Genomic DNA, 10,768 nt, shown 5'->3' on the forward strand with positions numbered 1-10,768 from the left:
AAAATAAAATATCTATATACAAAAATCTTCTTCTTCACTCCTTTTGGATTCCTCTTTTCTTTCCTTCCTTGGCTTCGCTTTTGTTTTCAGCACTTTCTCCCTTTTTCTTTAGCTCAGTTCCAAATATGAAAACAAACAAGAAATACCAAAAGGCGTAAAAAAGAACAAAAATAATAAAAATAAAACCTAAAAACAAATCTACACACAAGTCCCCGTCGGCGGAGCCAAAAATTGATCGAATTTTATATAGTGGTAAATAGAGTTGTCGTTCACTCGGACTTGATGAGATTGTTTTTAAAAATTAATAAACTAAAAGAAAAGAAAAATATATACAATATATTGTCACATAACGAAGAGAGTTACTGGGACTAGGATTTCGTCGAATTCATAACATAGGGTTCAATTTATTTATTCTCAACAATTAAAGCTCAATAAATAAAATTAAAATGGACTCTGATTTTTTCAAGGTAGATTCTCAAAAGATTAGTTGTAAATCCTAAGCATGATGTATCAAAACATTTAAGCTAAGCATACCTCATCAAATTAAATGACAACCAATTAATTCAAATCATATTTCAATTAAAACTAATGCAAAAGTCTTAAAAGGAATTAAATAATTTTACCCATGTATGAAATTCGTCTTACTCCGTCGTCCTAGTGTTGGGGTTTAGCTCATCATGTTGGAAACACGCTCAAAGTATGATTTCATTGCTCAAAAGGTGCTTACAAGGATGAAAATATATGAAAACAGAGATTCGTAACACTTATATTTGTTACAATGGACACTGTTACAGAGCGATAAAACTGAACCGTCGCTGACACTGTAGCGCTGCGACCCTCTAATATTTGTCGTTCAGACTGTAACATGAACGACTGTCCACAGGCATCTTATGTTCTTCGTGTTCTTCAGTTCCGCAGCAGCAGAAACTTCTCTCTGCAACTCGTGATTTCTCACGCTGTTGATCTTTGTTTACTCCCCAATCACTCCATACCCTCGTATGTGATCCCATCCTTCTATATATACCCATTTGGACCGAGAATAAATCCTCATAACTCCAAATAATCTCGGCAATCAATCAAGAATATTCTCTTTTACTTCCATGAAAGATACGTGATTTTTCTTCCCTACTTTACTCTTCCACACACCTGCACGGTATTGAGAGACACCATCACGCTGAAACTAAACCTCCGTTAGAGTAAAACTCGGTCTCCCCACACACCACGTCCGTAACTAACACAATATCCCGTGGATAACTTATTCTCTTTGTTTTGTTGAGAATCACTCTGTAATTCCTATTTTCTCGATTGTGAACTCATTACCACTCTTGCTTAACCGAAACAGGTTGGTACGAAGCAATAACGACAAATAAATCTCCAAAAATCTCTCCCAAATTGCTTCCAGGATATCACGCTGTAACATGATTTTTAAAGATGCTTTTTCCCGCCAATTTATGTGGAGAAGAAAGGGTTGCCCCCGATCCAGGTGTGGGGGTGCTGATAGCACTTGGGTGTGAATAGTAACGAAGGCGACCCTTATCTGTTGAGGTGCCCCTTAGTAATTGTGTTCCCCTTATCCAAAGGTGAGAGTCTGAATAACACGTGTCCTTCGTGTAGTTTTTTGAGCCGAAATTTCCAAAAATGATTATTTCCCAAAAATACATACACACACATAAAACAACAAAATTAGTACAAAATCAAGCACTAACATACAGAACATTGAGGACAACTTAGACACAAAAATGTGTCTATCAGCAGTGACATGTGAATTGAAGTGGTTGAAACAGTTGGTTGGTGATTTAGGAGTTCATCATACACATGGGATGAATCTCTTTTGTGATAGTCAGTCATCATTATATATTTCTCAGAATCCAGTATTTCATGAAAGAACCAAACATATAGAAGTGGATTGTCATCTGGTTAGAGATGTCATCATAAGGAAGATTATATCACCTTCCTACACTCCTACAACAATACAATTGGCTGATATATTCACCAAAGCCTTAGGGAAAGATCAGTTTAAGTTTCTTTTGTCCAAGATGGGCATTTGTGATCTACATGCTCCATCTTGAGGAAGGGTATTAGGAAATAGTCTATATTTAAGTGATGTGTATTACAGGGAAGTTTGAATACGTGAAGTTCACGTATTGTGTCTTGATTACCAAGACAATGAATGTATAAATATCCAAACAATTAATGAGAAATTCTAAAACTTGTCGAGAACTTGACACTCACCACATCCTAAGAATGTAAGAAGCTGATTTTGAAGTGAGGTTCAGCTATAGAATGCGTGTCCTTAGTACTTAATTTGAAGTAGTGTTGGTAGGCTAAGTAAATGTATGATTTTTATGCCTTACATAGCCACAAAGGCTTCTGCTCTGTCTGGTGCTATGTCTGTAACTAAATGAAGGTAAAAAACAACTATCTAGGTCCTTATAAATTAGTCATGCCCTCATGAGATGAGGGACCTCTCTCGCTCCTTAAGGCCAGAGTCATTGACTTCAGATTTGTGTTATTATGCAGACGCAATCCTGAATTAGCCATTCATATACCCTATTCAGTTCTGAAGGAAATGGTCTCATATATTACAATTATATTTATTGTTTGTCTTCAAGATCAGCTTCTTATTAAATTATTTTTTGGTATGACATAAACACCGACCTTTCATAGTAGACGACATAAATTGCAATTCTCACCTCGAATGAAATCTTCATTGCATTTTCCAGTCTCAATCTATAAGAGCGACTGTGATATATATATATATATATATATATAAAACTCTACAATTGATCTTTTTACTTAGAGTTTCTACTTGGATAAAAATAGTGATTGTGCTTATACGTTATCCTAAGTTTTGGCAAAGGAACTTTGTGGTGGACTTACTTCACATTTATCTTGTATTGAGACTAAGAGAAAGTGAGTAGACAGCCAAACACTTAATTCTTGTTGTTGTTAAATCAAGGGTTAAAAAAGAGTAAAGTGAGGGCCAAATACTTCTTTTAAATTTCCCACTTCCTTTAAATTTGGGTTAAGTCAGTAACCTAGAAGTCTCTAAGGCCAAGCCCTATCGTGTGCCATTTTGGTACGCTATCCCCTAATTGTAGGGAAATGCAATTACTATGATCTCTCATATCTCTTTAGAGTAGCGATATCCCTTCTCTACACGTAGAAGTGGATCAGACCTAACTCCCTTTGTAGAGTTTACAAAGACTGAGTAACTGTATGACAATAAAAACCGAACATTTAGGTAAAAAAAGAAAAATGGGCACTCAATATATTTTTTTTGATGGTTTGGAAGAGTGGTTTTGAATTATATTCTTAACTCTTTTTTTGATGGTTTGGAAGAGTGGTCTTGGACTATATTCTTAACTCTTTTTTTGATGATTTGGAAGAGAGGTCTTGGACTATATTCTTAACTCCTTATATGAAGTTATTTCTAGTAATTACGGGGTTCAAACCCCTACCTCCGCAGTGGAAGGGAGTATATCAACCATCAGACCACTTAATGGCGGGCGTACTCGGTATCCATTTGACACTATTTATATGGAAATTAAATTTCCATAAAATGCAGCTAAACATAAAAGCAGACCACATGGTATTGTTGCCTTGAAACCCATATCCCTTAACTACAAATAGGGGATAGCTAAGGGATACATGTACCACTCCATAGTGCTTGGCCTAATGGCCCCAACCCAACAGCTAACCCCTAGTTAATCTAGTTTGTGTTTCTGGATGACATTTTAACGGTGATGGATGGATATGACCGGCACAGTTCCCAATTGTAAAAGATATATATGGAGCTTGTGCCACGTTTTTCCGTTCGTACAATAATGTTACCGTACACAAGCTGGACGCGGGAAATTGTCGAAATTTCCCTCCATTTTACATGTCGATCTCGAGAATAAATTGAACGGTTATCCTTGCTTATCCTTTGAGATGTTGTCACATATTGACCTTGAGCCCAACAGACGGTACTAAAGACGCCCACGTGTTGTGCTGGTTCAGCTTTCATATGGCTTCATTCGTGGGAAATTCTCCCCTTTTATGATCTCATGTAGAACAAAGAGAGAGAAGAAAAATCATTTTTCATCTTTTCATCTCCTTTCTTTCTTTTCTCCGAAACAAGGATGAACCCTAAAATACAATCATGAACTCCTTTATCTTGTTTCTATAATCTTCATGTTAAAACATTAGTTGTTCATACCGAAGTTTCTCTGATCGATCTAGATTGTTGACTGATGTAGAATATCAGTATAGGTATAATCTCTGATTCTCAACAAATTTATGTTTTTTTTCTTTCTTTTTCTTATTTAGAGAAAACCCATGTTGGATTTTAGTTGTTTGTTGATGATTTACTTAGAAGTTAGTATTTTGATTATGTGTTTGTGATGAAATAGAAATGTATGTGTTTGTGATGAAATAAGTATGAAATGACTTTGCATGTTTCAATCTAGCTTAAAAAAGGGATGAAAACCCATCCTGCATGTTTGTTTTAAAAAAATTAGGATGTCGTGTTTTGATTCATGTGTAGCTTTAAAAAAGCCTGTTCTTATTGTTGTGTATTACTTACTCTGATTCATGTGTAGCTTTTGAAAAATAGGGATGTCGGGTTTTGATTCATGTGTAGCTTTAAAATGTCCATGTTCTGTTCTCAACTGAATACTATCAGTGGTATTTGTTGCCGATATTTTTACTGAGAATGTCAGGGTGATTCCATAGAAGAATGTTCACATTTACTACCATGTCATGTGGGGACCAGTCAACAGTGGTCAAAGATTGACTATTTTTGACTACAAAAACCCTAAGTTGCAGAAGTTACCAGTAATGGTGATTTAATCAGTTTGATTGATCTTAGAAATATAGTAAGAGATAATCTTCAGTGCTCTAAGGACCTTGAATATGATCTAATATGCATTTTGATGGTGCTAAGGCTACCTAAAGAATGATTTTTCTTTTTCTTTTTGAGTTATGGAACTCTTTGGTGGTTGATAAGTCTGTTTACAGTAATATGATCTTTGCAAGAACTGGTAGTGCATATGGTCATGTGGTAACTGGCTCAATAGATATGGATAATATGTGATGAGTCGACCATTATCACAAGTTGTAGACCTTAACAGTCCGGTTACTAGTTATATGTGGGAACTCATTTAGTTAGAGCTTACAGGTCGTCTGTTTTTATATGCCTATTAATCTTCTTGATGAAATGTGCTCAGGAGTACCGGAAATGGCAGCCCTGCTGGTAATGGAAGCCTCAATGATGCTGATCGAGAGATGATGAGACGGCCATACTGTTTCAGGATATTCAAGGTGGAGCTTAGTTTTGCAGTTAAAATCCCAATGCAGGCCATTGGAAATGTGCTCTGTAGTCAGGAATCAGAGAACTCTAAAGAAGCACTAAGAGTTTTGGATATCATTTTAAGGCAGCTTGTCGCAGAACTGTAAGATAGCTCCTGTCTAAGTTCTTGTGCTTGGTTTCTTTGCTGTTGTGTTGACTAATTTGTTTTCTTCTGATGCTGTGCAGTTAGAGAAGACAAGCTAAATACTAAAAACAGGCTAATGATCAATACAGGCAGATCTTACCTCAAAGATTAGTGCGCTTTATAACACGTTACGTCTATATCCCAACATGATGAACACCGTCAATGTGCGCTTGGTATCATATTCACTTTAACATAGATCATATCTTCATCTTCATGGTATATTTTTGGGTTTTGAACATTTTATTTTTTAATGAGTTCTTTTCAATAGTCCATATCGTCTCCAAGGGAGAAAGTTGCTACATCAAGAGCTACTTGCATATATCACGTAGAAGCTGTACAAAATGTGGTAGCTTTCATATGGCTGGTTGTAATACCTGGTTTGGAGGGAGGTTACTTCCTTGGCATCTGCCAATGCCAGTTCCGTGATACAAGTATGTAATAATTGGCAACTTAACTATAGCTGACTTTTGTTTTTTCACCATTCCATGAATATCAAATTCGGTTCTTCTATCTGCTCTTTTATATTTTTTTTTTGAGCAAATGCCCTCAAAAACTCACTATTGTGTTCTTGTTGTTATCTCAGTTGCAGATCTACGACAATGCAGTTGGAACCGGTTTTAGATTTTTCTAGTTAATAACCAATGTGTGGGGGATCTAGGTGACATTTTCTGGGCAAGGGTAAGCATTCGAAGCTCAGAATGTGTGCTTTTTTTATATAATTGTTATATCAAAATTAACCTTCTGGTACTTTAATCCTGTAGGCAAAGCGAACTTTCAGAAACCCGAGGATAAAGGACTGAAAATCTTGTATGGAGTATAAGATAACTGGGTTAAATGAACTTGGAAAATGTAAGCTTTGCATTCTACTTTTTTATATATATGTGCTCGTGCTATAGTGTATGTTCGTTTGCTGTCCATAGACAAGTATGTCTTGTAACTTGTGCACGTATGATTATGACTGACTTTGTTTTCTACCTTGAAGTGTGTGTAGTACTCAAGACCATCATCATCTTGTGGATTCTCGACGGAGCAAAGGAATGGAAAGGACGGAGATGGTGAGCCTGAGAAGATTGAAACTACAATCACCGAGTGTTTTTGTTAATATTCGCCACATGGAATTAGTTTACTCAGGGTCTCTCTCATGCATTAAGCATTAATGTAGGTAAACAAGAGCAACCCCGTTACATTCCTCTTTAGATGAGAAGAAGATAATTTCAGTCTTATGTTTTTTTGTGGATTTCTTTCGGTACAATGATGATGAGATTTATTTGTGTTTTTGTAGCTTTATACCTTGGTTTCATTGCAATGCTATACGAAGGCATTGTTCGTTCACCAGAGACCGACACTCATAGAGAAATCAAGACAGAAGCCTTAAGTCTGGATAGCAGCTTTGACTGAGGTAGGTCTCCCCTTACTGAAGATGTTTTATGACCTTACGACTATCGTGATGAATAACAAGCTCTTCTCTTTGGGCAGGCAATGAAAACACCAACAGTGCTTGCCTCTAGTTCTGAGTTTACTCGAGTCGAAGGCCGTGTAGTACAAACTCCAAGGTATTTTGTTATTTAGGTAAATCAGAGCAACCGCTGTACATTCCTATTGAGATGGGAAGATAATTTCAGTCATGTTATTTTGCGGATTTCTTTGTACAATGATGATGATGTTTATTTGTGGTTTTGTAGCCTTGTACTTTGGTTTTCATGCGATGTTATACCAAGGCACTGTCCGTTCACCAGAGATGGTCACTCGTAGAGAAATCAAGACAGAATCCTTAAGAATGAATGACAGCTTTGACTGAGGTAGGTCTCCCCTTACTGAAGATTTTTGTATGGCTTTAGGCACCTTTCGGTTATCTTGATGGATAACAAGCTTTTCTATTTGGGCAGGCAATTAAAACTAACAATTACGATTCTGAGCCAACAGTATGTCTCTGGTGTTACAGTTAGTTCCAAGTTTACTCAAGTTGAAGGCCGTGTATTACAACCTCCGAGGTATATTGTCATCTTAATATAATAATCTACTGCAACGAACGCCAACACTGAATTTCTTAGACTGATATTTTGTTTCGTACATTGTTGTTATTCCATGCTGTTTTAAAGTTGTTCAAGGTGGGTTTGCTTACGAAATAGATTTTTCTGGCAGTTGAAATTTGGCAAGGGAGAAGAGAGGCGGATGGGAAGATGGAACTTTAATCGCAAAGTATTTGTGGAGCCAATTAAGTTGACCGTTGATTCATTGTGAGAGAAGTGGTCTAGTTTGAGATCTTACCAGACTGGGAGAACAGAAAGGAATGGTGAGTTCTTTTATTCCAGTAACACTGCATCGTTATTCAGCTCGAGAAGCTACAATCTCTCATGTTGAAGTTATGTTGGTATGATGGTAGAGCCTCAATTTGATGTCTATACGGAGTCTCCTTGGTCTAAAGGGATACTGCTGCTGCTAGAGTGAAGCAGATGATTCAACAGATTTCCCCAGAACTTCCTGGAACACCCAGTTTCCTCTATCTTCTGCCAGAGGAAAAACACTGGAACATCCACGGTAGGGTTTTGCTTGTCACGTTAAATTTTACTTCTACACCTATCTTTATGTGTGTAAACCTCAAATCTCAAGGTCCTGGGAAGAAGAACTTGCTGACATATGTGATTTATGGTATAGACGCCTGCAAGAGTTGGTGACAGTTACCTTACAAATGTTCTTCTTAAGATCAATGCCAAAGTAGGTCCCTCTAAATATACTTAAATGGAGGCGTCTATACCATAAATCACATTATTTTCCTTCCTCGGTGCCGGTAGTTGAGCTTGTCTATGTTTTTTCATGTTGCAGCTTGGTGGTTGAATTCGGCGTCGGCGGTATTTTGTGTTTGTGCATGTGCGGATCTCTTTTGAGATCATAAAGTTAAATCCTCAAGTAGTGTTTCAGTTTGAGCATAAAGTGAAGCTCATTTCTGACCTTGGAGGTACGAAGGATCTTATTGAGATCTTAAAGTGTCCTTGTCAATGGGCATAAAGTGCAGCTCATTGTGTAACCTTAAGTTTATAGACATCCTGGAACTATGTATGCCCGTGAGAGCGGCCTGTCTAGTGTGGTGATTGTAGATTTTCTGACAATAGCGTTCCATTTGATCTAAGCTTAGTTATACATGATATTTTGCACAAGATTAAGATTTTTGTTTTCCAAAATGGGTGCTCACCTACCTACCGTCGTTTTTGTTTTTTTTTTGTTACTGATCCGGAGGTCTTTTGCTAAATCTTTTTCAAAAGAAATAAAAATGATTTGTTGCTTTTTAGCATCATATCATGTTTAGTTTAATAAAACCGGATTAGCCTAATCTTAATCAAGTGTGAGATCATGTACTAAATGCGAAGCTTTCTGTTTTGTGGGATGTGTACACAAGGCCAAGTACATAAGTTAATCCATAAAGTGGGCATATTAGTTGTTATATTCAGTCAGTTAAGGGATGCGTCTGAGTCAGTTGCCTTGTTTTTATCTTTCTGCCATTAGAAAGATAAGGGTTCCAAGTAAAAGAACTTAGCTTAGAGTGTTATGTTATAAGTCATTGTCTAAGACGATCATAACCCAGTCCAAGGTATTATCTTACTATACTTGTCCTTGTCTGCTGTTGTTCATGGAACTAAAGTATCTTCTATTAACAACTACTGTCTAGTAATCAATAAGGTAGAAGTCAGGTATATCTTAACTCTGCTGTTACTTCTTTACCATGTATTAATTGTATCTGTGAGGACACAAGCACGAAAGGTCGAGGTGGTAAATAATTCTATTCAATCCTGCATGAGATACAGGGATGGCGGCATAATTTGGTGAGTCCTAGCTTTGAATTCTTCTAATGCTTTCAATGCCAATTTGAAACTAAAGATGCACAGCTTATTTTGTGTAATTTCTTATTTGCTGTTGTGTTGACTGATTTTGTCTCCTTGCGTTTTGCTCAGACGGTTCCTTCTTGTTCGTCAATCCCTTTTCTACTAAAATCCAAAGAACTTTGCGGGCTTGGGAGACGTCCTTGGATGCAGGGGATTCCACTCCAGTTTCAGGCGTCACAAGGTGGTTTATCTGAGCATATGTAAGGTCTTACCCTAATCATTTCATGAGTAAGTTTTCTATAACAATTATAATTGCCCTTGAAAAATTCTTGACTCTTGTTGTTGTCTCAATTGCAGATGTTTCTACATCAATGATTTAAATTAAATAACCAGTTTTAGATTTTTGAATTAAATAACCATGGTGTCGGGGACCCAGGGAACATGGACTGGGCAACGTAGGGTAAGCATAATTTGAAGCTCAGAAGTTGTGTGCATGTATTTTTTCTGTCGGTAGAGATTATGTCTTGTAACTCATACACATATGTTTATAACTGACAGTGTTCTTTACCTCGAATTGTGTATAGTACTTCCGACCTCCTTCATCTTGTAGATTCTCTATGATGCAAAGGAATGGAAAAGATGGACATGGAGATGGCGAGCCTGAAATGATCGAAATGCCAATCACTGATTTTTTTCCGTTAATATTCGCCTCATGGAATTAGCTAACTCTGGATCTCTTCCATGCATTAAGCAACAATTTAGGTAAAATCCAGAGCAACCGCCGTACATTCCTATTGGGATGAGAAGATAATTTCAATCTTATGTTATTTTGCGATTTTCTTTCAGTAGAATGATGATGACACTTATTTGTGTTTGTGTAGCTTTGTACTTCGGTTTTCGTGCAACGCTATACGAAGGTATCGTCTGGTTAACAGAGATCGTCAATCGTAGAGAAAAGAAGACAAAAAGGTGGTTGCTTCTTGTGTGTTAATAAAACAGATTTTCTAGTTGTATTTGTAAGAGAACATACTTGCAAATCAAGTTAGGTTTGTTTTTTTTAAAACAATTAAAACACGTAATTCTTTTAAAACAATTAAAACACGTGAAAGAAATTTTCCCATAAAAAGAACTCTTAAGAACTCTTAGGTTTTTTAGACACGGGACTTGGTGCTTGGTATACACCCATATACATGGGTCGAAACATGTATCTTTTGCTCCACTTGCTCCACCCTCGTTTGTCAGTATATCCATATGAATATGGTTATATAGTGGAGCTCATTCTCTAGAATGCCCAATGTGGGACTAAAGAGATCTCTCACTCAAAGATAATGAGTGAGTTTCCATAGAATCCTTAGGTCTTAAGATTAAACCACATCGAGACCGAAAAACATTTTAGCTAAAACTCATTTTTCTCCAAAACTATATGTATGTGTCCCGCCTCTAAGGCTGAGTCTAGTGGAGGGGGGAAGTGGT

At 36.9% G+C, this 10,768-nt stretch overlaps 1 long non-coding RNA gene across 1 annotated transcript; it reads left to right on the forward strand.

The window, feature by feature from the left end:
- Positions 1–4,117: 4,117 nt before the first annotated feature.
- LOC113284103 lies at positions 4,118–10,407 on the forward strand. The gene is made up of 18 exons (XR_003327923.1): positions 4,118–4,254; positions 5,211–5,435; positions 5,519–5,650; positions 5,746–5,908; positions 6,061–6,155; positions 6,239–6,326; positions 6,460–6,635; positions 6,760–6,876; positions 6,954–7,030; positions 7,160–7,276; positions 7,364–7,468; positions 7,620–7,770; positions 7,861–8,015; positions 8,301–9,295; positions 9,425–9,555; positions 9,653–9,755; positions 9,854–10,057; positions 10,177–10,407. It is a non-coding gene; the product is annotated as an uncharacterized LOC113284103 (long non-coding RNA).
- The last annotated feature ends 361 nt before the right edge of the window (positions 10,408–10,768 follow it).

Source organism: Papaver somniferum, chromosome 1 (genome assembly GCF_003573695.1).
Source record: "Papaver somniferum cultivar HN1 chromosome 1, ASM357369v1, whole genome shotgun sequence".
Lineage (NCBI taxonomy): Eukaryota > Viridiplantae > Streptophyta > Magnoliopsida > Ranunculales > Papaveraceae > Papaver > Papaver somniferum.